The sequence below is a fragment of the Panthera tigris genome, chromosome C1, assembly GCF_018350195.1.
Source record: "Panthera tigris isolate Pti1 chromosome C1, P.tigris_Pti1_mat1.1, whole genome shotgun sequence".
In the NCBI taxonomy this organism is placed as follows: domain Eukaryota; kingdom Metazoa; phylum Chordata; class Mammalia; order Carnivora; family Felidae; genus Panthera; species Panthera tigris.
Genome location: NC_056667.1, coordinates 71,354,920 through 71,380,526, shown reverse-complemented (window position 1 = coordinate 71,380,526; position 25,607 = coordinate 71,354,920). Strand labels below are relative to the sequence as shown.

Here is a 25,607-nt window from a genome sequence, read left to right as displayed (position 1 = left end):
AGATAGAGCAAAACTCCCCATACCTTAAGTGTGACTGTACAAACTGACTGTCTTCCAAAGAATGGGGAGAAAGTAACTTCACCAGGGAGAGGCCTGACAAACAGCCAAATGATCAAGGTAAATACCAACAGTGATAAGTCATGCTGATAGTATGTACACTTGATAAAATGTAGCACTTTGCCTCAGCAGTCCTGCTCCCCCAGACCCATAAACCCAGTCTAATCATGATAAAAACATCGGACAAATCCAAGTTGAGGGACATTCTACAAAATACCTGACCAGCCCTCTTCAAAAACACAAAGGTCATCAAAAATAAGGAAAGTCTAAAAAATTGTCATGGCCAAGAGGAGCCTAGGAAGACAGGGTGACTAAATACAATGTGGTGTCCTGGTTGGGATCCTGAAACAGAAAAGTATGGATTTTAATAATTAAAACTCTGCCAGTATTGGTTCATTAACAGTGTACCAATATACGGTAACAAATGTGCCATGCTAATGTAAGATGGTCGCAGGGATATATGGGAAATATCTGTATTAGCTTCACAGTTTTTTCTGTAAATCTAAAATTGAACTAAAAACAAAGTTTGTGGGGGTTTTTTTGTTTCTGTTTTTTTTAATGTTTCCAAGACTTTCTTGCTGTTGCGGCTGTCCTCAGGGTCACTACATTGCACAACTCCAAGAAACACCATTCATATAAAATTCAGTGTGAATGGTTTCCCCTGGAGTGGTGCTAGGCTGCAACTTCAACGGTTTTTTTCCTAAGAAAACTTATCATGTTTGCCATGTGTCAACTTATGTGTTCCCAGTGAAACTTTCCCTCCATTGATTATAGATCCTGTCCCACTGGTTTCCTCAGAAGGGGAAGGTTGGACTGGATCAGTGACCAACCTTTTTCACACGGAGGTAGGGAAGGCACTTTCCCTCTTGTTTAAGCAGGCATCAACCCAACTAAATGTGAGCAGACAGGGAAGACGTAGCCAACTTGGGTAGATCTGGTTGGCTTCTCCTGTCCTGGCCTATGATCTATACTCCACACTTTGACCCACTTCTGAGCTTGGTTATGGGGTAGGAAGCACAGCATGGCAGACATGACGATCCTGGTGCTTCAACCTCCTGAACCAGGAATCAACCCAAATGGGCCAGGAAAGCCCAGGGAATGTAGTAGGAATTGTGTTGAAAGTGGCAGCAGAAGCATTTTTGAATAGAGAAGGGCTTTTCCAACATCCAAAGAAATGCTACATTTTCTAGCCTGCTTCACTGAGAACCTGAAATATAAAAATTGTTGTTGACTACTCTGAAACTCGGGCATTTAACTGAGATATGCAAATGAAATATTCAATCCCTATGAAATGTGAGGCCTTCCCCTGGCATTTAGTCCATAAGTTGTGTTCCACCAGATTTTATAGCATCAAGTTCCCCCATTCGAAACCAATGATCTTTCATTTACTTTCTTGTAAATTATAAACCGAATTATGTAATGCAAACCATATAAAAAGAAATTTATTTTTTTAAAGAACTTCATACATTTCTTATTTTACTGAGGTTTATTGGTCCTGTTAATGGGACAGAAGAAAAATTGACCTTTCATGTTTTTACTTTTTTCCACACTGAAGGGAGACCTTGAACTGTTAGGGCAAAAAGGCAAAAATACTTGACTTGGGCCAACTTTTTTTAACAGAGTAGGTCCTGTTGCTGAGATAAGCCTCTTGCTAAATCAAATGTGTGTTTTTGTGTTTGGTCTTGGGTCTTATCTGCCTGCAGCAGCAGCAAGCTTAATAACAAATGAGGTTCAAAGAGGTGAAGCTGCTGTCTCAGCCTCTTACACCAGTGTTTTCAAAGAGTTCTGTAGATTTGGTCATTATGCTCATCCTAATCAAACTCTTTGAAAGCTTATCTTCTGCCACCGTTTCCTACAGTCTTTCCGCAAAGCAACCATTATTTGCCATCATTAGTAGAATGGTATGTGGTGCATAAATGTACTTAACAGGTAAATGTCTAAGACATTGTTTAAGACCATCTTTTAAAGAATCTCAGTTTGGCATGATTTTTTTTTTCTAGTTTTAGTTTTCAAATTGGAGTATTTTGCAATTATTTTCGACGCATTGCAGTTGATTTCCTAAATTTGCTCTTCAGTTCATGAGGGATATGGTTTCTATCGCACAAATAAGTTAAGTAGCTGCCATTTGGTAATATAGGTAACAGAGATTGTTTTCTTCTTTTTGTGCTGGGTAATTCTATTTAAAAAAATTTTTTTAACCTTTATTTATATTTGAGAGACAGAGAATGTGTGAGTAAGGGAGTAACAGAGAGGGAGACACAGAATTCAAAGCAGGCTCCAAGCTCCAAGCTGTCAGCACAGAGCCTGATGTGGGGCTCGAACTCATGAACCGTGAGATCATGACCTGAGCCGAAATCAGATGCTTAACCGACTGAGCCACCCAGGCACTGCTGGATAATTCTATTGATTACTGGAAGTGTTATGTATATGAAGGTTGATAAAGAGGAACATTTTTAGGGCTGTAAGATCTCCCTAGAACAAGATAGGATTCACAGTCTAACCTTGGTTTTCTTCAAAGGTCCCTGTTGGCTGAAACTCTCAGAAAATATGATTGTGCTCCTCAGTCAATGAAATTGTAAAAGTGATCAGGAGCCCTGTCCTGAGGAGGAGGGACTGTCTACATTTGGAGTGTCTGAGGTGGTAATGTTGAGACTCAGACTGGCATGATGTAGGGATGGGGACCAAAATTCCTAGAACACAAGCAGAGTGAGCCCACTTGCCTCTCTGTGAATGGGGCTCTTGACCACAGGCCTGGCTCCCAGTCCCCTTCCTCTCCTCTCCTCCCCCTCACCCAGCAGAGGTCTGACCCATCCCTGCGAGAAGGCAGCTGTCCTTGGCTGGAGCCAGCTCTTGGCTGCACGCTGTGCTCCACACAGCCTTCCAGCCCAGCCAGCTTGGCTACAGATGCCTCAGATTTCATCTCCCAACTAAAGACAGTTCATACACTAAAATCAGATTTTCTCACCTGGTAATTTGATCATTTCTCAGTTGGTAGATTTCATCCATAAAAATTGTCTTCCTGACAATAAAATAAAATCCAATGTTATCTAGCATGGTGTTACATGTAGGAACACTACCCAGTGAAAGCTCTTGAAAAAATGAGAGTTAAAAACAGCAGTTTAGGGGCACCAGCCTGGCTCTGTCAGTAGAGCATGCAACTCTTGATCTCAGGGTTATGAGTTTGAAGTTTCTGTCGGGCATAGAGTTTACTTAAAAAACAAAACAAGTTGTGGTGCCTGGTGGCTCAGTCAGCTAAGTGTCTGACTCTTGATTTAAGCTTGGGTCATGATCTCACGGGTTTGTGAGATCGAGCCCCACATCAAGCTCTGCACGAACAGTGTGGAGCCTGCTTGGGATTCTCTCTTCCTCTCTCTCTACTCGCTGCTTCCCTGCTCTCTCTCAAAATAAATAAATAAACATTAAAAAAAAAAAGAAATCAAAACTTAAAAGGCCGCTGGATACCCCTCCTCAATCACAGTCCTCCCAACAGAGGTAACTCCTCATCTGGATTTTATGTTAGCCCATTCCCTTGTTTTTCTTTATAATTTAATCACCTGTGTATTTTCCTTCAAAACAATATAGTGTTTACTTTTGTCCTTTTTGAACTTTACACAAAGAGAATCACAACTCTGTATTTTTAGTGTGACTTCTTTTGCTTAACACTACTGTGTGCTGTATTCCAGTATATGAATATATCAAATGTATCCATTTTACTGCTGATTTACATTTGAGCTGTTTCTAGTTTCTTGCTATTGTAATGAGCAATCCTGCAGTTAGTAGTCTTAAACATGCCTTCCAGGCCACATGTGCAAGAGATTCTCTCATATTGATACCTAGCTGTAGAGGTGGATTGTAAGGTATATATATTTCCAGCTATACTAAGTACTGCCAAAATGTTTCCCAAAGTAATCATTCCTATTTATGTTCCTACAAGCAATGGATGAAAGCGCTTATTGCATTACATGTCCTCCAACATGTGATATTATTTGATTTTCATTTTTTCTAGTGTAATGAGTAAGAAATGGTATCCCACTGTGATTTGCATTTTTATTTCCCTGATCACCAGTGAGATTGGATATCTTTTCATAAGATTATGGGCTATTTGTGTTTTCATTCATTCTGTTCGAGTACCTCTCATGTGCCGGGCACTGTTAGTGTCTCCTACTTCTTTGAAATTTCTGTACCTATTGATTGCCCATATTTTCATTTGTGTTGTTTTCTTTTTTCAAAAGAATTCTTCATATGCTGTGGAAACATCCTTTGTTGGATACATGTTTTGCAAATATTGCTTCCAAGTTTATGGCTTGCCTTTTTACTCTATGGTATTTTTTGATGAACAAAAGCTCTTAACTTTAATATAATCAGATCCTTTTTCCTTATATTGTTTTTTAAAACTTTAGAGTTTTGCCTTTCAAATTTAAGACTTTCCTACTATTTGAGATGTATTCTTATACATTATATGAGGAAGGGATCCAGTTTCTTTCTATTTTTTTCCCCATATGGAGAACTAACTCATTGTGACATTATTAATGAGTGGTCTCTCCTTTACCTACTAATCTACAATGTCCTCTTTGTTATGAGTCATGTCTTTATATATATGTGTAGATCACTGTTCTATTTGTCTTTCTCTGTGCCAGTTCCACTGTATCACTGTATGCATTACTTACCATTTAAAAAAAGATAATACAGTTGATCCTTGAACAACATGAGTTTGAACTGTATGTGTCCACTTATACATGGATTATTTACAGTATGGTACTGTAAATGTACTTTCCTTATGATTTTCTTAATAACATTTTTTGTTCTCTTGCTTACCTTATTGTAAGAATACAGTATATAATACATATAATATACAAAATATGTGTTAATCAACTGTTTAGATCGTTGGTAAGGCTTCTGGTCAACAGTAAGCAATTAGTAGTTAAGTTTTAGGGGAGTCAAATGTTATGCACAGATTTTCAATTGCACAGTGGGTCAGTACCCCTAACCCTCACATTATTCAAGGGTCTACTGTAACTATTTTGGAAGTTAAATGCACAGTACATGACACATGTGAAGCACTCAGTAGATGTCATCTATTATTATATTAGTAGGGAACACATTTTGGGGGAGAATATATTTCAATATAGTTTTTAAACAATATCCAAAACTCTGTAGAAAATTAGTGAATGTTCGGTAGAAATTTTTTTTGCATTTGATCCAAGTTACCTGGCTGTCCAGAGACTTAAGAAATACACGTGCTCTGGGGCGCCTGTGTGGCTCAGTCAGTTAAGCAATCAGACTCTTGATTTCGGCTCAGGTCATGATCTCACGGTTTGTGGGATTGAGTGCCATGTAGGGCTCTAGGCTGATAGCAAGGAGCCTGCTTGGGATTTTCTCCCTCTCTCTCTGTCCCTCCCCTGTGTGTGGGCACGCTCTTTCTCTCAAAATAAATAAACATTAAAAAAAAGAAAGAAAGAAATACACCATCAGTCATTGTCTTTGCCTTTTTCTGAAGCATGTAGGAAAAGGTGAAAGGTGAACTCTCTAGATTCTCTAGTTATCCTTACTCAGAGTCTCTTAGGAAGGCTAAATGAAGGAGGCTTTACTTTAGTAGTTTGTTTCTTTTTCAGAATTGAGTTTTGGAAGAGAAAATGATGTGAAAGAATATAGAAGCATATGCAGAGGAAACTTCCATTGATAAATATCTACAGCATCCAATTTTCTACACCTTGCTTCTATTCCATACTTTTCTTATTATAAACCACCTCAGAATCTTTATAAAATAAACCCATTTATTTGATGAAGAAGAAGGAAGTGCCACATTTTAACTGTTACTGAAAGAAATGTTCTTTGCTCTGTTGGTCTTGGACTTCCACAAAATACTTGATTCCAGATGTTAAATTGTTTTTTCAGAAGCCTTGTTAAAGTGCCAGAGCATTAGATTTTTGAAGGCATTTCCAAACCCCAGCTGATTATCACAACACACAGGAATCCAAACTTTCAAAGCTCAGCTTTGGCTCTGAAGTATATCAGCAGCTGCAAAAAATATGTGCAAAGGCACAGGTTCACAGGACTGAGGTTCAGTATCCGTATATGGTAAAATTATAAGTAAATTTCCTTTACTTCCTGGTTATCAGAGATTCAGCTCAGTTGTTTAAAAGGCTCTAAATTTCCTTGATCCTAAAAAAATAATTGTAGCTCAATAATGGTAATAGTCATGTAGCAAGGTGGTATGTGGATTCATTCCATTAGGTAATGTCATATGGGTTTCTCAAAACTTCTTTAATTTTATTTTCCCACCAAGGCATTCACAGTGATGAACTTATTTTACATCTTACTCCAGCTATATATTTCAGAATATATTAACAAAGTCACCTTTCCTCCAATTATTTTATACATATTCACTATTTGTGTTCTTAAGAGGCTTGCTTCATCATTCCCTAGGGAACCAACCCAAGAATGGAGAAAAAGTCCTCTCCATTCATCTTATCTCCCTCCAGCCGAAGGCAGAGGGATCATCAATAGCGGCTGGAACCTGACGAAGGTGGGGAGGGGAGTTTAGGAGAGAACCAAAAGGAGATGTTTGAGCTACATCTCTTAATTGTGTTCCAACAGCAGACTGATGATCTTTGCATTCAAATCATTTAACAAATAGCATTAGAGCATCTAGCATAGTATAGTAGACTCCACACTCAATAAATTGTTATCATCAGATAGAGTAGAATTATAAAGACAATCTATAATAAATGAGAGATTGTCCTGGGCCCTAAAACAAAATGTTTCAAATTAATTTAAAAAAAAAAATATATATATATATGTGTGTGTGTATATATATATATATATATATATACATACGTATATATATATATATTCATTCTGTTTCATACCACTGGCACTACACCTGGAATTTGGTACAAGTAGGAATTAAAAAATCAGTCCAATGCCTTTCTCTCCTAAATCCCACAAGTACATTCTACATTGGCTTGATCATTTAGGAGGAAGTCCTGATGCTATCAGTGTAGAACATTCCTCCAGGCCTGGGTGGGGTAGAAGTTCTGCTTTCATCCCTTTCTAATTCCTTTTCCAGCTATTGATTGGCTTCTGCAGGGCTAAGGGCAGAGGTGTCAGCTGATCTTTCTCTGATTTCTTAAGATTCCTCCCTTTCAGAGCAGAAGCCAGCAGGACCAGAATACTTCTAAGGAATCTTCGGCAGCAATCTCCATGGGGAGCCTCAAAATGAGAGTGAAACACAGCATTTACCCTCAAATGGCTCAGCAGTTGTCATCATGGCAGCTATCAGGAGCTACAGATGTCTCTTTCACAGTCTTTATATTTAGGGCCCAATAGAATTAATTGTCTGCTGTCTTGGCATCTGGATCTAGACAGATGTACACTGAGCAGCCATTTTGCTAAAGGCTGGGATGCTGAAATGAAAGACACAGTGATAGCATGATGTGATAATCAACACTGCATCAATCCCTGCCCTCCCCCCACCCCCAATCAAGGTCCGCATTTACTTTGTCAGGCAAAGGCACATTTTACTTAAGGCAGGTCCATTACCTTTCTAATGGCTCTTCCAGTGGTGTGAAGTCTTTTCTTTGTCTTATTTGACCTCAATACTTGTAGTTTGTTTTTAAAATCTTAATTCTAAGCTACTTATTGCAATTGTGCCAAATGTTTAATTCATAATTCTTTGTTCCAGCTCCTCTACTTTGTGAAGGTTAACTATTTATAAAACCATGCCAAAACAACAACAAAAACTCCAGCCTACCTTTCTTGAAGCAATAATTCTATTCTAAAAAAACCATGTGAAAATTTAATTCAGATAATTTATAACAGTTTACTGCTGTCTCTTAGACTCCTCCTCTCTGTCAAACTGCTATTGGTCTGTTTCATGGATAATGGTGTCTGAATATTTTCACATGCACTACAGTGGTTTTTGTGATGTTGTAATAACTTGTGGGCTAGACCAAGACTGGCTGGTCGAGGTCCTGGCCAGACACACTTAGTCAGAGGACCTATGAAAAATATAGTTAGATAGAGTTGGATCTCACGACATCATTTCAGCCCCATAGGCGATATCTACAACAGCCTAACCCCACTTTGTTGGTGACTCCACACTGTTATAATATCTCCCTCACACATCAGAGTGTCTGCTCCTTGTTTTGGTCCATATTTCCAAAGGTTGTTATACCAGAAGCAAGGGGATATTTCTCATTGGTTTGCTTGCTTCAGTGTTCCATCAGAGAAGCAAAGACTTAATTATTTATGAGATTAAGTAAAATCGACAATCAGAATATCCTTGGGACTAAGCCATGCCTACCACTGCAAAATTATCTTTTAAAATGAATTCAACTTATGCATTCTAAACTGAATCATATTCACCTAAACCTAAAAATACTCATATAATCTCACTTTCCCTTTTCTGAAAAGGAGATTAACATTAATTTTGAGGAAATTTTTTCAGATCTATGTTTTCGTAATATCTCCTGGTATATACATAAAGAGAATTGTTATGATTAAATAGGCATTGAAATGGCCTAGTTAACTTTTAGTACAAAATTTCAAGTAGGGAGCGAAGACTAGTGAAGCTATGAGTTTTGACCAATAGCTTGGGTTTTGGTAAAAACTTTAGCATATGGCCCTCAAAATTGGTTTTAACCAATAAGTAGCATTTGCTATACACAAAGTTGAAAGCTCATCTATGTATTTCAGTAATGCTGTTACAGCATGAAATGCCATCATAGCGGTGAATGCAAACTGCTCTGGGAGCACAGAGCTAAATACCTGCTGTGGAGTTAAGTAGCCCTTCACAAAGGTGCAGTGTTTGAGCTGGGTTTAGAATGAGGAGTTGGGAGTTCCAGATGGAGAAAGGTGAAAGATATTGTAGGCAGTATGTGAAAAAAGCATAGAGGTGTGACAGAGGATCTCTGCAGACCAGTAGGGAAGTTTGATGTGACTAGAAACTTAAGTGACAGGAGAAACACTGGGAGGTTACACTATGAATGCCAAGTTGAAATGGTTGTGTTTCATCCAGTATTATAGTTTAATGGGAAATAATGAAGAAGGTGTTTTATTAGGGCAATGATGTATCAGATCTTGATGTTTGGGGATATCTCCGTGTAGATTAGAAGTTCAAAACACCAGACTCAGGGAAACCACTTAGGGCTCCTACAGTAGTTGATGCCAGACATGTTGTGATTCTGGACTCACAGTGACCATGGGAATGTAGAACAGGAGATGAAGTTGGAAGGTATTTATTTTTTATTTTTTAATTTTTTTTTTTAACGTTTTATTTATTTTTGAGACAGGGAGAGACAGAGCATGAACAGGGGAGGGTCAGAGAGAGGGAAACACAGAATCTGAAACAGGCTCCAGGCTCCGAGCTGTCAGCTCAGAGCCCAACGCGGGGCTCAAATTCACGGACCGCAAGATCATGACCTGAGCCGAAGTCGGCTACTTAACCGACTGAGCCACCCAGGCGCCCCAAAGTTGGAAGGTATTTAGAGTTAGGTTATTAGCTCTGTGAGAGCAGGAATCATGTGTGTTTTATTGGATTTTGCCCCATAAAGCTCTCTGTACCTGTTGTGTGATCCCAGAGTAGACAAGACCCCTTTCTTCCAAGATCCCCACCCTTTCCACTTTACTACTCAGTTTTTACTAGTTCGTCCAAATTGTTCAGTGTAGTAACCCCACTCATTGTTTCTGCTGCTGTCAGATATATAGACTTATCATCAATGAATTGAGTAAAAAATTAAACTAAATATCCTCACTCATTTGTACTTTTTCATATATTTCTGTTTCATTCTGTTTGTCCATCTAGCCTATGCTGGAAGAACAGCTACATTTTTAGTGGATGTGTGTAATTAGCACAATCAGAAAGGAAGGTACATATTATGAGATACTTTTTAGCCATTTTTAAAATGAAGTAGATGTACAAATATGGAAACATTTCTAAGAAGTGTTTTTTTAAAAAAGGAATTTATAGAATAATGTGATAATACATTAAACAGAGAAATCACAAATCAAAATTATAGATCTTATTTTATATGTATATATTATTACCCAGATAACGGTATGAAAAAGAATACTCCAAATTGATAACAGTGGTTACCTCTCAGAGAAAGACCAGAAGTAGAGGGGAGAGGTGAATTTTTCAGTTAATCTTTACGTTTGAATATTCCCCTCCCTCCCCTAAAACAAATGCAAGAAAGAGGGAGAAGGAGAGGAAGAAGAGGAGGAAAAGGAGGAGGAGGATGGGGGCCCCTGGGTGGCTTAGTTAGTTAAGCATCCAACTCTTGATTTGGGCTCAGGTCATGATCTCAAGGTTCCTGAGATCGAGCCCTGTGTTGAGCTCTGCCTTGAAAGAGCAGAGCCTGCTTGGGATTCTCTCTCTCTCTCCCCCTCTCTGTGCCCCTCCCACACTCCTGGCTCTCTCTCTGTCTCTCTGTCAAAATATATACACACTTAAAAAAAAAAAAAAAAAAGAGGAAGATAAAGTAGCCAGAGCAAAACTCTTTCAAAGCAGAAAATTCCTTGTTCTGTACTTATGTTTGTCAAGAGCAAAAGAAACTGAGAAACATGACTTTTTCCAACACTGGGAGAAAAAAAGAATTTGATTTCATGAATTATTTTCATTACTGAGGCTGAAGTTGTGATTGGTGAAGTAGTGCAATGAATCTGATACCCAATTTTAAACTAGAAAAATCCATATTGTAAACCTGGACCTGCCTTTGCATAGCTATGAACTCAAGCAAGCAATTTAAATTCCGTGTGCATTGTCTTCTAACTCTAAAGCAGGAGAAATAATACCTATTTCTAAAATGGATGTTGGAAGAGACAAATGACAAATGCAAGCAAAAGAATTTAACTCTTTTGAATTTTATGTAAGCATAAGATAGGATGTTCTGGTATAATCTCTACCTATATACATATACTGACAGACACTGGGTATCTGTTGCATACTGTTTACCAATTTTAAATGTGCAAATTATTGTTTAAGATAATCTTGCATAATCCTTGGGTCAATATTACGGAAAAACTAACAATCAGTTCTTTCAGTTTTCTGATTTCAAAAAGCCTCCTTTCAGATTTAAATTGAATGGGCAACCATTATTTCTAGTGCTTAAAAACACAGTGGCATCCCCTTGGAAATCCCTAATTAGTAGTAGCTGTGGTCTAATTAGGTGAAAATGATAATCTAAGAAAGTCCATTGATTGTTTTAAAAGCAAGATATTGTAATTCAAGCATATTTCCAGATGCCAGTGAATTGCTGGAAAGCTGCAAGTTTAACTTTCCGCTCTGATAGAGTTTTAAAAGAGGTCAGAGTACGTTTTACCATAGTGTCTAGCAATGTGAGTTTGTGCAGACCTTTTGGCAGACATTCCTGCACACTCAAGCTAAATCAATGAATCATCCATTGTTGGCCGGCCCCGCTCTCAGTTGCTAAGAGATTTTTCAAGCATACTGAGGCTGCTTCATTCTACATGGTCTGTAAAAAGAACAAAATGTATTAAATTTGTAAATGTCTCCTCTTTCCTAATTAAAACTTTGCCCAGGACTTTAATATTTGGGGCAAAGAGAAAGTCAGTGTGTAGCTGGAGGGTTTCTACTGGGGAAAAAATAGGAGAAAACTTCCTGTTAATAGCTCTTCAGAACTATGTGTGTGGAGGAAATGGAAATATTTAAAAAGTGGACGCAGACACCAAAAACAAAAACTCAACTAGGAAGGTCTAAACTCTTTTAATGAAAAATTGTGTGTGTGCATGTGTGTCTGTGTGTGTGTGTGTGTGTGTGTATTATTATGTTTCAAATGAATAAGGTTTTCTTCCGGTTTTATTAAATGTACTTTAATTTTCATTTCTCTCAATCATACAGACTTTCTTTCTAATTTAGCCTATAATTTTAAAGCTTTGATGTAATAGTTTTTAAATGTAGAAATTTAAAAATACCATAAAAATAAAATGTAGTTTTTTTCAACTTACTATTTATGAATGTATAAAGTTTATTATGTTTTATATATATCCTTACTGGTATTTCAAGTTTTAAAATATATAATAATTGTTTTCCTTATGTTCTTTTGGGACTCTGATAATTTCACATTATTGAGAATCCCATAATTTATCATAGAGGTTAGTGATTCATATGATGAGAGGAAAAGGATGTTTGGACTACAGATTTTAAAAGAGAAAGAGATAGAGCATAACAAATCTTAACTTAAAAACAAGCTATTTTTAAAGTTATTGGATTTGAGTCTGTTCTTTAGTTTCCCAGGATAAAATGCTATTCCATAAATCTCTCATAAAGATGAAGCTTTGGAGATAAGAATGTGGGCTTTGAAGTTGGACAGGCTTGAATTGTGATCCTGGCTGCTCCATGTTCTAGATGGTGTGACTTTGGGCAAGTTACCTTCTTTGGGCTTCCACTTCCACCTCTGTAAAACAACATAACAAAGTACATCACAACAGGTTGTTATAGGATTCAAGTGAGGAAACGTCATAGCCTTGTCACATAGTGGGTACTCAGCTCTCAGCTTCTCTAGAACTGTTGGGGACTGGTTATTGATATGCTCTTAAATGCTCACAACCAAACCTTGTTTGTTTTAAGTTGGCAATATTACTATTTGTTTTACTTCTAATTTCAACAGAGATGTATTCAGATGAGTGGGTGAGAACATTGATCTCATGTTGCGGAGCTTGGGATAAGAGCACATGAAAAGTCTTACGCCTTGGCCTTCTTTCTTGCAGAGAAACAAAACATTTGTGATTCGTGGCTTCCTGCCTCCCCTCTCTCTATGAGGTCCTCTTTTTGTGGACCCCACCTTCTTTCAAGACCTCTATTCCAACATGCCATCTCCAGTTTACTATTCACTGCTATAAAGCAGGACTTCATCGAGGGCACTTTCGTTTTAGCCAAAAACCAAGTATTTCCCCAGCCAAATGCAGAGTAAGGAATGAACTGTACCTTAGTACTACTACCAGCCCTGTTCTGTTGACCCAGAACATTACTTTTTAAGACTTCAAAGCAAGCTTACAGAAAAATAAAGACTGACCCTATTTATGTGTTTAAACTTCCTGACACCTGTGTTTGTGTAGAGGAAATAACTCAATGTCTGTACTAACAATTTGATGACATACACCCTTTATAGAACCAAGTACATTATTTTTACAGTACGTTTTTTTAATGTCAGGGAAAAACAGTATCTTTTCCTCAGGTGTTTGAGTGTTTTCCCTCTGTAGTCTTAGATACAGTTTTAACCCTATTTCTTTTAGGTAATCTTTGTTATGCTTGATTGTAGATCAAATGGAAACGAACCCATTTGGCCTATCATTGAATTAAACTGAAGAGACTTGCTAGCATCTCTGCTCTCAGAATAATATGAAGTGGCAGCTGTATAGAACTGATAGAGAATCTGGTAGCCCCCACATAAAAAGAGAAGTCCTAATGTAGCTGAACAGTATCCACAAAAGAACGTGTCTGTCCCTGCCCAGAGAGGATAAAACAGAGGTAAATGACAGAGTGAGGATGTAATGCTTAGGCTGTCCTAGGGCAAATGGTAGAGCTGGACATTCCCTGGCAAAAATGAAGCAAAATAAAACCCAAAGGAAAGAACTTTAGGTTTAATGCATAAAGAGATTATGGTCCCCCAAAATAAAAATTAAAAAAACCAGCATAAACTGACTTAAATTGCAGGGATGGCATTCAGTTAGCACTACAGGGTAAAACTCTTGTGGTTTCCTGTTGGAGTTTCACTTTGCAAATACTTTTCATACAATTCAACTTGAGAGAGAGAGAGAGAAGGAGGGAGAGGGAGAATTTCCCTCACTTTCTAAATCATGGCTCAGTAGTGTGTTATAAAACACTGAGAACGGAAAAGCCATTACGTGGAATATAAAGAAATACTTGAGTCTACAATATCATTGAACTCTTGGATTCAGTTTCAGCAGACATGTTCTGTATTCCCACAAGAGTCTGGAAAATTAACTTCTATTTTTTTCTGTCTGGAGTTGCAGTTAGTGTTATTATTTGCTCTATGGCTCAATCCGGGTCAGACTGTTCTGCAGTAACACAGGTGGATGTTAAAACAGGGAATCTGTTGAAAAGATTGTGGAGGAACTGCTTCCCTAAAGCAGTTTTGGATGGCAGTTTGGTGGCAGTCAGCTATGGTAAGGACAAATGAAGCCTAGCAGTACCTTCTAGAATGGGGTCTTGCAAGGTTTGTCACCTGCAATCTTTAGGGAGAAGTTTCATGTAAAATGGGTCTTTAGGACCAGGTGGCATCCTCTAAGAAGTGGATCCTAGAAGTGGAGGTTGTTGAATTCTCTTAATATTTGTGAATTGTAATGTTGTTCTGCATGTCTCTAATTAGCCTTATTTGTGAAATACAATACGCATTTCTTAAAGGAAAATTCCATAAATCTTTTGTGTAGGATTTAAAATATTGTAGAAATTTACTGTTAAAAACTAGTTATAGAAAGATTTCTTATCCTATTGAAGGTAGCAGAAAGAATATAGTTATGATTTAAGGTATAGAAGTTGTTTTGTATTATATAAAGTGTTTTATTGTCAGCAATTACATTGTTAAAATGTAACATGTAAATTTTCCCAAGGGTACATATATCTACTTGTAAGCGATCACACAAGGGAAACTATATTTTATGTGTTCAGCCCATTGAATTATTTTTCTAGTAAACAACCTAACATAAAATAGATCCATTTATTTTAGCAACTATGTTAAATTACAGATTAATGGTCCAAAATAAAATTTGAACTGATTTAATACATAATTCAGCATTAGGGGGGAAAATAGATCTTTTTCCAACTGAGAATAGACATTTTTTTTTCTTTTGTGACTAACTTATTTTCCCCTTAATAAGTTTAGGACATGCCTGAACCACAGCCAGCCTTAAGAATCCCTTTGTTCAGAAATGTTCAGTGTTATATTGACTAAGGAGCAACTTGGGGGTTGAAAAATAGATCAGTGTTTCAATTTCTGACTTTAGACTATTTTTAAAGTGCGGAGAGTTCCAACTGAAAAATTGCAAATGCTCCAGGACACTGTGCCTGGAAATAAGATTCCTGAATAGTAGAGCTTGGGGATGTTTAGGCGGCCCTTACAGAAATGAGCCTTCAAGTACATTTTAAGTACACTGTGTCTCACACGTTTTGAATGGTTCTTCTCAGATTTTTCTTGGATATAACGATTTCATTTTGTTTTGCTTCTTTTCTGTAATTCTATTTGTTAAACCCAGGAGTTTCCATGCCCAAGGGAAAATTTTCCTCAAACTTGCTATCATTCCTCTCCAGATCAAACCCCAGCAAGCCCTAGGGAGGGTCCCAGCTCACTGCCGACTCACAGATTCCCTTCTTATCACTTGGAACAGACACTCCTCTGTGGGCACATACACTGCTGTCTTAAGAGAGCAGATATCTGTTGAGGTTAAACTAATATTTTTTGGAGCAAAAACAAGAATCCTGAGATTTTTATTGGTTAATTGTGTTTTCTAGAAATGGAACTTTAGGTCAGCTGTATTTACCAGAAAATCCAGAAAAGCATTTGATATCTTGGTATTTGTAAGAAATTACAGATTTCAGAAGAAAATATCAAATTAATCTGAGTCTGAAACAGTGTGGGAAGTTCATATATACTATCTTTTCAAAATATTTTGTCAATAAAAAATTTGGATGGCAGTCTCATTTGTTATTAGGTGAAAAACGGGATTGAGGAGAAAAAAAAATTCACACTTAGACCCTAGCTGGAAAAGAGAAACAGGAGGTGAATTTTTTTAAAAAATGACACTTTCAGGGAACATTAAAAAAGAACTAGGTGCAGAACAGTTTATGAAAACATTTTCTTTCAAATAAGGTAATAGTGTTTCTTTTTAAAAATTTATATGTAACAATATCTGATTCTATAGCTAAATGAAAGGAATTTTAAAATAGCTCAAAAGCTGCTTCTCTTAAAATTCAAAGTAAAATTATATTTCAGCCTCATTGCAACCTTTTTTCCTTAAGGTAGTTATGAACCATGCCCTTCTGTATATGCTTTAAAACTGTCGTTAGTGTTTTGGATATATTTAGTAGTTCTTTTCTGCCCCGTGAAAAGTGAATAAATACAAATAAAAAGAACCTGTTGGGGCACCTGGGTGGCTCAGTAAGTTGGGTGAATGACTTCAGCTCAGGTCATGATCTCACAGTCTGTGAGTTCGAGCCCTGCGTTGGGCTCTGTGGTGACAGCTCAGAGCCTGGAACCTGCTTCGGACTCTGTGTCTCCTCTGTCTTTTCCTTCCCCCCACCCCCCTTGTGTTCTCTCTGTCTATTCAAAATAAATAAACATTTAAAAAAACATTTTTTTTAAAGAACATGTCAATAATGGAGGATTTCACTTTCAATGAATTTCAAGTTTTCACAGTAGTCTCTCTCCTCTCTTAGGGGCTCTAGGCCTGTGGAAAAAGGGAACATTGTCATTTTATTGTCAGATGGCATCGACACAGTTTATTATCATAGGTACTTTTAAATACCCAAAGGCAGTTTCTACACAGAAATTTACTGATGAAAGAGTAGCAAGTTAGTGTTCTGAGAAGTATTGACTTTTCAGCTCATTGTTCTAGAATTGTATAGATAAAGCTTTAGAAATCCCAGATATTTGCTTGCTGTGTCTTTGAAGAGTATAATCGCATTGTGGGTGTGGATGATGTCTCTGCTTACATTTTTATATGTTTTCCATTTTTGCATCCTCATGCTGCTGAAGGAATAGAAGACAGCTTAGTAGGATATATAAAATGCAAAGTAGAATCGATCAGAATACGGATAAAGGAAGAAAATAAGAATAATTGCCATCGGGAAGAGCCAGGAATGCAGTTTATGATACACATGGTCTAGACACTGTTACAGATGGGCTACAAATTCCACTATAAGCTTCCTACTGCCAGCAGTAAGAGGTGGACCTTGTAGGTGCTTCAGTCTGAGGACACAAAGATGCAGGCAAATCAGTTAATGAGAACTGATAGTGTTCTTACTACTAAGCTCAGAATTTCCTCTTGGGGCCCCATGTGACCAGAGTGTGATGATGTAAATACCATCATCTATCACTTTTCTGTAGTAGGTGCAACTCACTGAGTTCAGTATTACAGTAGGTAAACTCTCTTGATTTGGGTGTACATTTTAGTATTTCTGGAAGAGTAGTAGACTGTGTGTTCTTCAGGCAGTCCTCCCTGATTGTTTTTAATAAATTGTGCCAATGAGCACATGATTTTATTATGAAAAAGTAACAGAGATACAGCAAAACAAAGCCAAGATTTTCCTGAGCAAAAATTTTGGGTTTACTCAGGCACATGGACCAAAAAACAAGAACAAAAAACAAAAGTAGGCCTTCACAGCTCCCTAGTTCTGTTCCATTATTAACAGGGCTGACATAAATACCATCTCAAAAAACTGTGAGGTCCTATGGGGCGCCTGGGTGGCTTGGTCGGTTAAGCGTCCGACTTCGGCTCAGGTCATGATCTCACGGTCCGTGAGTTCGAGCCCCGCGTCGGGCTCTGTGCTGACAGCTCAGAGCCTGGAGCCTGTTTCAGATTCTGTGTCTCCCTCTCTCTCTGCTCCTCCCCTGTTCATGCTCTGTCTCTCTCTGTCTCAAAAATAAATAAACGTTAAAAAAAAATTAAAAAAAAAACAACTGTGAGGTCCTATATCTACACTCCTTATGACCAAAATAAAATCTCAACAAAACATGTATTAAACATGTCTTGAACTTGGGTGATACTGTTTCCTTGCATTGACTTCAAGATGAACTATTTGAAAAGTGCACCCCCAGGCAACTAACAGATTTAATTTCTCCCAAATTATTACTTGTAAGACATACAAACAATGGAATAACTTTGGTTTTAGGATATTTGATTTACAAATATTTGAGTCGTTTTTTTTTTGTTTTTTTTGTTTTTTTTTTTTCCGTTTTGGTAATTATAGGTTATAAGCTTGTCTTATCAGGCCATTCCTAGTGAGAGGTAAAATAAACCAAATCAGGAAGCTTGGCTTTCTGCTGTCTATAGCACAAGAACAAGAATCTATTTCATCCAAATAGCATCCTCTCTTTCCTAAGTAAAAAGTTGCACGTGGAGTACGAAATGCAGGAACTCTTTATTTCTTTTCCTCGTGTTTCCTGAAAGGAACCCCTTGCACTGAACCATTCTGGTCCTCTGATCCTTGTCAGCAAGGTGCTAATCCTGTTGTTGGTCAGCCACATTTTTTAGTGGATTTGCAGGTCACTTTACTCAAAGTAGGAAGCAGATTCTACCTTTCTCTCTTTGCTCAGCAAAGCATGCCCCTGTGTTTCCTCTTTCCTTGTGGAATGTCTTGGGACAGGTGGGTGAGGTGAATATTGGTGCATTGGGTTTTAAAATGACATTGGCGCAGCTCATGGATCAGGTTGTTCTCAGTTCTGATTGGAAAGCAGGAGACCTTGCCAGTTCTACAGTTAGATTCTTACCAGGGGACCCCGTGTAAAGTTCATATCTGATCCCCATTTCCCTTTGTTTCTTCCTAATTAGCCATAGTGTGGAGAAGAGGATGGGGTAGTAATTGATACCCCTAACCGCTTGCAAATAAGGCAAGGACACTGAGGTAGGATTAGGCTTGGCCAGACCTAGAAAAGTATGTGACAGTATATTCTTTTCTGTCCTTTGACTTCAGATGTAAAGTTGGCCAGAGTTTCTTTTCTCTATGGTAAGTAATAAAGATATTTCTTGGGGTTTTTGTTGTTGTTGTTGTTGTTGGAAGTTAGAAGGTCTAGAAATGTCAAGTTCGGTTACACATTCTTTTGCCATTACTGCTGAATTATATTAGCATAACTGTAATAGAAATTTTAGGTATTTTACTCCTGGTGATCCTGCTACCTGAAATATCCTCCTTAGGCCCTCCCCACTTTCATTTTCCTTTTGTTTTTTTGTTTTTTTTTTAATTTTTTTTTAACGTTTATTTATTTTTGAGACAGAGAGAGACAGAGCATGAACGGGGGAGGGTCAGAGAGAGAGGGAGACACAGAATCTGAAACAGGCTCCAGGCTCTGAGCAGTCAGCACAGAGCCCGACGCGGGGCTCGAACTCACATACCGTGAGATCGTGACCTGAGCCGAAGTCGGACGCTTAACCGACTGAGCCACCCAGGCTCCCCTTCATTTTCCTTTTGGAGGGCTAATTCCAACTTTAGCTAGAATGTGAGTTCTCTGAGGTCAAAGAGTTCATCTTAATCATTCTTGTATCCTGTCATTCGATTCATCGATTCATTCATCCCTTATGTATATATTCATTTAAAACAAACAAACAAACAAACAAAAAACAACTAACTTGTTGGCATCTCCAGTGTGGTAGGCTTGCACCAGGTCCCACAGTGATGTAGCCACCAACATGAGAGCAGAGATGCTGCCCTCACAGTTTCTGGTAAAGCCCCTCATGACAAAAGGATTTCAACTGAGTAACTAAAACATTGAGCACAGGGCCTCATGGCATCGGTCACTCGGCACACATCTGTTCAGTGGATGAATCCATCAGTAGTGATGGAAGTGGCACATAGTCAGTGTCCTGAGTTTTTTGTACGGATCTTATGGATTCCGAGACTAGAATTTAACACAGAGTGAGTAATTAATATTCAGTAAATAACATTTACTGTGGGTAGGGCACCATGCTAAGTGCTTTATATATACCATTTTCTTCATCACAAAAACCCTGTCAGGTACAAACAACTTTTAATGTCCATTTTACAAATGAGGAAACTGAAGGTCAGAATATAAGTAACTTGCCCAGTCAACTAGCAACTATCAGAACAAGGATTCGAATGGAGTTGTTCAATTCCAAAGCTAGTGAACCTAAGCATTTTGCTGTACAACTTCCCAGGGGTTATCTATTTCTATTCCTTTTAGTGAAACTTGGACCAGTGGGACCTTAACAAAGAAGCCATCTATCAGTAAGGAGACCAAATATTCCACATTAAAAGCAGATAAAAATAGCTTCATCAGGAGCACAGTGAAGGTCATGCTTTTTTTCTTTTTTGTCATTTTTTCAGAGAGCCATTGATGGTCTTAGAGTGGTAGTATATACCAGGACTTTCCTGAATGCTACATCCAGTTAAGCTAAAGAGGAGTTGCCTATGGATTCTTATAATGAAATTTCTATGAATTTTAATATAAAATGTAATTTTATAGTTTACTAAGGGATCTAATGATTCTGGACAACACATTTAGAAATGGAATAAGGGAGGGGGGAAGTGAGACAAATTAAATATATTGTTCCCTCCCACTGTGCCTCCAACTTTACTTCTTAGGGGAAACAGTAAAGATAGGTTAAAATTATGTAATTACTTTTCATTCAAACCATGCAGATTATTTCCATAGTCTCATAGTTTATGACATTTACTGTCTATATAATTTGTATTTACAGAGCTAGTGTTCAAGAAGCAGTTTGGGGGTTTTTTTCTTAACAATAGTAGCCACAGTAACAATACCTAAAATTGTTTGCTGTGTGCCAGGCTTTGTGCTGAAGCTTTTACATGCATTATTTCACTTTATCATCCCTGCAACCCTAGGAGACAGTTATAATCTCCACTTTAAAAACAAGGACCCAAAAGTTGGACAGGTAGAGTAATAGCTCAAGGTCAAGGAACCAAGATTTGGAGAGGTTGAGGATTGTCTCAGGGTAACAGACCTAATAAGTGCCTGATTCCAGTGTCCATGGACTCAGTTACTCTACTGGCCCACCCTCTTGAGAGGTTAGCCTGACTGCTGGCTAAACTGCCATCAGGTAAAGCCTTGCAGTCCATACATAGGAGTTTCCCAGGGCAAAGTGATCTGGAGAAGAGAATGACACATTTTCCAACTTGATAATACTCTTGTAAAGTGGTTTTTAAAATGAGATAGTCCTCCTAAAAGCAAATTATTAAGAACACCCATCATTGAAATTATATTTAATACCTATTTACTACTTATTTTCTTCTAAGAGGATCCTGGTTTCCTTCTCCAGGCCTGAATTTTATGTTTTTTCCCAAGCCATTCTGAATTTTTGTTTGCTTCAGGTTAGAAAAGCTCCCTGGGTATAGCTGTGGTTCGATGTTTTCAGCTGCTTTGCTCTGGGCTGATGGTTTTGACTCCTTCAGTAAAGGTACGCTCGCCTACCATGGCTCTCTTATATAGGAGCTCAAATAGATATTGCAGAGGAGAAGAATCACAGCAGTTATGAATTGTGTTTCTGGGTCTCTGTAAATTTTAATATAATGGTTACATTTTCTTATCAATCATTTTGCTACAGGTTCATCTCCTAAACACACTCCAGAAACACACTGCTGCATAGTTTCAAATGGCCTTCTTAATTAGCTTCCAAGCTCTATTAGAGTTAATAGCTATATCAAAGCATAGCACTTAAAAAAATTTTTTTAAGTTTATTTATTCTGAGAGAGAGAGAGAGAGAGTGAGAGAGAAAGCACACACAAGCAGGGGAGGGGCAGAGGGAAGGAGAGACAGAATCCCAAGCAGGCTCCAGGCCATCAGTACAGAGCCCAAAGTAGGTCTCAAACTCATGAACCGTGAGTTCATGACCTGAGCTGAGATCAAGAGTTGGCCACTTAGCCAACTGTGCCATCCAGGTGCCCTCCAGAGCATAGCATTTTAAATAACATTTAAATAAATCCTAAAGGAGTTTTATCACACTTAGTAGTCTGTTCCCTTTCATGCCATTGTCACCAAAATCATCAAGAATCATTATACTTGTTCTTACAGAAGTATTTTCTAGACCATCCATTTATTTGTTAAAGGGGAGGATGTTGGTCCTCACTGTTTTAATGAGAAAAAACAATCACTTGAGTTAGGAGAAATTACAGAATGTTGTCACATAGGTTGTCAGGTAAGTAAAGTTACAATGTTTTAGTGTCTGGGCTTGAGCCTTTTACTTCTAGCCAGTAAAGCCTCCAGGAATTTCTCTTTTGCTGTAAACAGTTAGAAAACTGGACCAGTTATGTGAAACACTAGTTTTCAGACAATGTACAAGAAGAAGTATAGGACTGTGATCCTTAAAGGGATAGAAACAAATGAAGTGAGATCTCCGGTTGCCCCAGGTCACTGTCTGGAGTCAGTTTCCAGAGAGAGGGGGAACAGAACAGAGCCCAGGGATCTTGCTGAGTTCACAGGACAAAGATCAGAGTATGGGGAGATCAAGATGGTAGAATTTTCAGGACGAAGTACTGGGGGTGAGGGAGCTTCATGAAGAGAGCATTCTAGACATCTGCAGAATTGTTCCTTCAGTCTTGGGCTGCAAATTTATTAGTCTATGCATACTTAAGAGCAACTACTAACACTGGAGAGAGAAACACTAGAAAATAGACCAAAAAATTCCTGGAACTCACAATACATGGGAATAGTTCATAGTCATATCAGCCAGCATAGAGAGATCTCAAAACATGTATATGAATGAGAGAGACAGACAGACAAAGGAGAGAGTCAGTAGTGCAAAGGGATCTTATGATCAGGATTGGAATAAATGGCCAGAGAAGTCAACATGGACAATGTAACCAGTGACCAGTGGGAATATGACCATTTCAGCTATGACAGTGCCAGTGATCAAGAATCTAGGACCATGGTGACATGATTGTATATCCTGGAATATTCCAGCACAAGACTCTCTATAAATGCTCAGTGTGAATGTTGCCTAGAAAGAAAGGTGGCACGGTGCCCTAGTGGCTCAGTCAGTTAAGCGTCCGACTCTTGATCTCGGCTCAGGTCATGATTTCATAGTTTGTAAGCTTGATCCCCACATCCGACTCTGTGCTGGCATTGCAGAGCCTTCTTGGGATTCTCTCTCTCTCTCTCTCTCTCTCTCTCTCTCTCTCTCTCTCACTCACTCCCCTTCTCTCTCTTCCCCTCCCATGCTCTTTTTCTCTCCCAAATAAATAAACTTTAAAAAAAAAAGAAAAAGAAAAAGGTAGAGAAGAAAAGGAAAGACCTAAATTTAACTTAGTTTGAATTTTAAATGATTAAGAAGTTACTGGATTTGACTACATGTATCTGAATTGTTTTCTGTCTCTAGAAAATGTGTTCAATTATAGGAAAATAAAATCATTTATATATAACAATTTGTAGTTTTTAAAATTGTCTACTGGCATATTATTTAATGTCATGGGACCTGATTGATCATCTCTGAAATAGGGAAAATAATATAAACCTCATACAACTGAATAAGATTTCAAAGGATAATTTATGGTGGCGGGGGGGGGACATTTATACATTTAGAAGAAAATTTCCAGTGTGAATGTTAGGTAAGCTTAGGTTTTCTTGGGTTATTTTGTGGGTTTTTAAAAATTTTTTTTAATGTTTATTTTTGAGAGAGAGAAAGAGAGGCAGACTACAAGGGGGAGGGGCAGAGAGAGAGAGGGAGAGACAGAATTGGAAGTAGACTCCAGGCTCTGAGCTGTCAGCACAGAGCCCAACTTGGGGCTCAAAGTCACAAACTGTGAGATCAGGACCTGAGCTGAAGACGAATACTTAACTGACTGAGCCACCCAGGCGCCCCAGGTTATTTTGTTTTTTATGTGAGCTCTACACCCAGCACAGGGCCCAGATTCATGACCCCCAGATTAAGAAAGAGACTCATGCTCCATGAACCAGCCAGGTGCCCCAGGCTTAGGTTTTTAAACCAATGTGATTTCTGTTATTTTAGGAGGCTTGCTCTGGCTACCATGAATATGATAACTTGAAGAAAGGAAGGCCACTAGGAGGAGACCAGTTAGGAGGCTTTGTTCAGACAACAGGGAATGAGGCCATATTTAGGAAATTGCCGTGTTTTGGGTTCAAGAGCCTTTCCAATGGTACAAATGTGAAGAAGGGTAAGGAATTAGGGAGGAGTCAGAGATGACTCCAAGGTTACAGGCTTGATGACTAGGAGGACAAGGATGATATTAACTGTGTTCAAAAGTAAGGATGTCAGCAGGTTTGAGAAAAAGATGAGTTCAGTTTAAAGCACACTGAACACTGAGTACAAAGATGCCCTCCAGAAAAAGAAGTCAACAGTATTGTAATGGTTAAGAGTGAGGGTGTGGTGTGGCTCTGGAGGCAGACTCTTGGAAAAGTTACTTAAGCTTTCAGTGCCTCAGTTTCCTTTTGTGGAGAACAGTGGTGAAAATAGTGCATACTTCATGGATTTGTTAGAAAGCTTGAATATAAAGTCATCCAGGAGGAATACTTAGAAAGGCACCATCTTTGAATGTAGCTACTTTGGCCACTGTTGGTGGGAGGATGGTACAAAGGGCATGAAGAAAGGGCACTTCCCACTGCTGTGGATGACAAGAGATACAGCTCTGAACATTTAACTAGCTGGTGACTTTGAACAAGGGATTCAGCCAGACCTCAGTTCATGTGTGAAAATGAGGGATTAGGTAATTCTCTATAAGGCCTCTTAGAGCTCTTACCATTGTGTGATTGTGTTGAGGCTGAAAGTAAAATTTGTCACAGATAAACCATAATGGAAATAATTTATTCACAGATAATGGAGCAGTCAATGGTGTTCATCACATTTTTGAGTACCTGTGTGTCCGTAAGTCATATTTTTGCATTTAAAGCACATTGGAAATTTAAACATGGTAAAGGTAAAAGCTTTTTGAAATTTGCCTCTGGAGATTTTTTTTTTTTAATTTAAAATTTCAACTGTGCATTGTTCTAGTGGCTTTTCTATTTACCTGTCACTGTAAATTTTCTGCAGAGTTTCTGGTAAATGTATGGAGTCTTCTCCTGTTATGCTTGGCTTAGTGATGTCACAGAATAGCTGTCTGGACGCTTACTTCATCTGCAAGAATAGGGTTTTTCATTTGCCAGGATTTTCACTTGTTAAAAAGAGTCTCAGTCTCCATAGACAGGGTATTAATTTGCTGTTTTTAGATAAGCCTTCTAGAGCAGAATGCAATCCTCTTCCCATTAGGTTACTAGAAATTTTTATTAATAGAAACATGCTAAGCACATAAACAAAGTTAAGATTTGCATGTGGCATACACAGGGGAAAGTTTATGAAGGAGGAGCTATAAAGAAAAGATACCAAAGAACTCCCTCTTAATAGCTTATACCTCCCCTATCATTTTACCTTTTAACAGGGGAGGTTTTCTTCACCCTTATTTTCTTTAACCCTTTCTGGTTTTCAAAATCTGATACCCACCCATATGTATTGAACAAAATCATTTTTCACTTATGTCCTTTTTAAATTACAATATGCAGAATATGGCTGAAATAATAGGATGAAGTCCAGTTAAGTCACCTGTAAAAATCAGCCTAAATTACTTTATTATCTCATATTCATGCTGAAAACTTTCTTCATATGACACATGTTTAGTATTCACTTTAGATACATTTTCAAAATGTCCAGCTATCAGAATAAGAAATCAAATACAAAAACTGTATCACAGTTTATACTACATATTTTCCAGTTTTTCATGTGAGTAGGCTTCAAATATTAATAAGAGGAAGAGAGGTTGTTAACTTATTTGGGAAGCCAAATATTCAATTCTCAGATTACTCAAAGGTCTTATTGTACATGGGTGTGTATGT

At 38.1% G+C, this 25,607-nt stretch overlaps 1 protein-coding gene across 2 annotated transcripts in view; it reads left to right on the top strand.

The window, feature by feature from the left end:
* DDAH1 (dimethylarginine dimethylaminohydrolase 1) overlaps positions 1-25,607 on the top strand; it is a 136,482-nt gene that overhangs the window by 46,543 nt on the left and 64,332 nt on the right. The gene's annotated exons all lie outside the window — the stretch shown is intronic.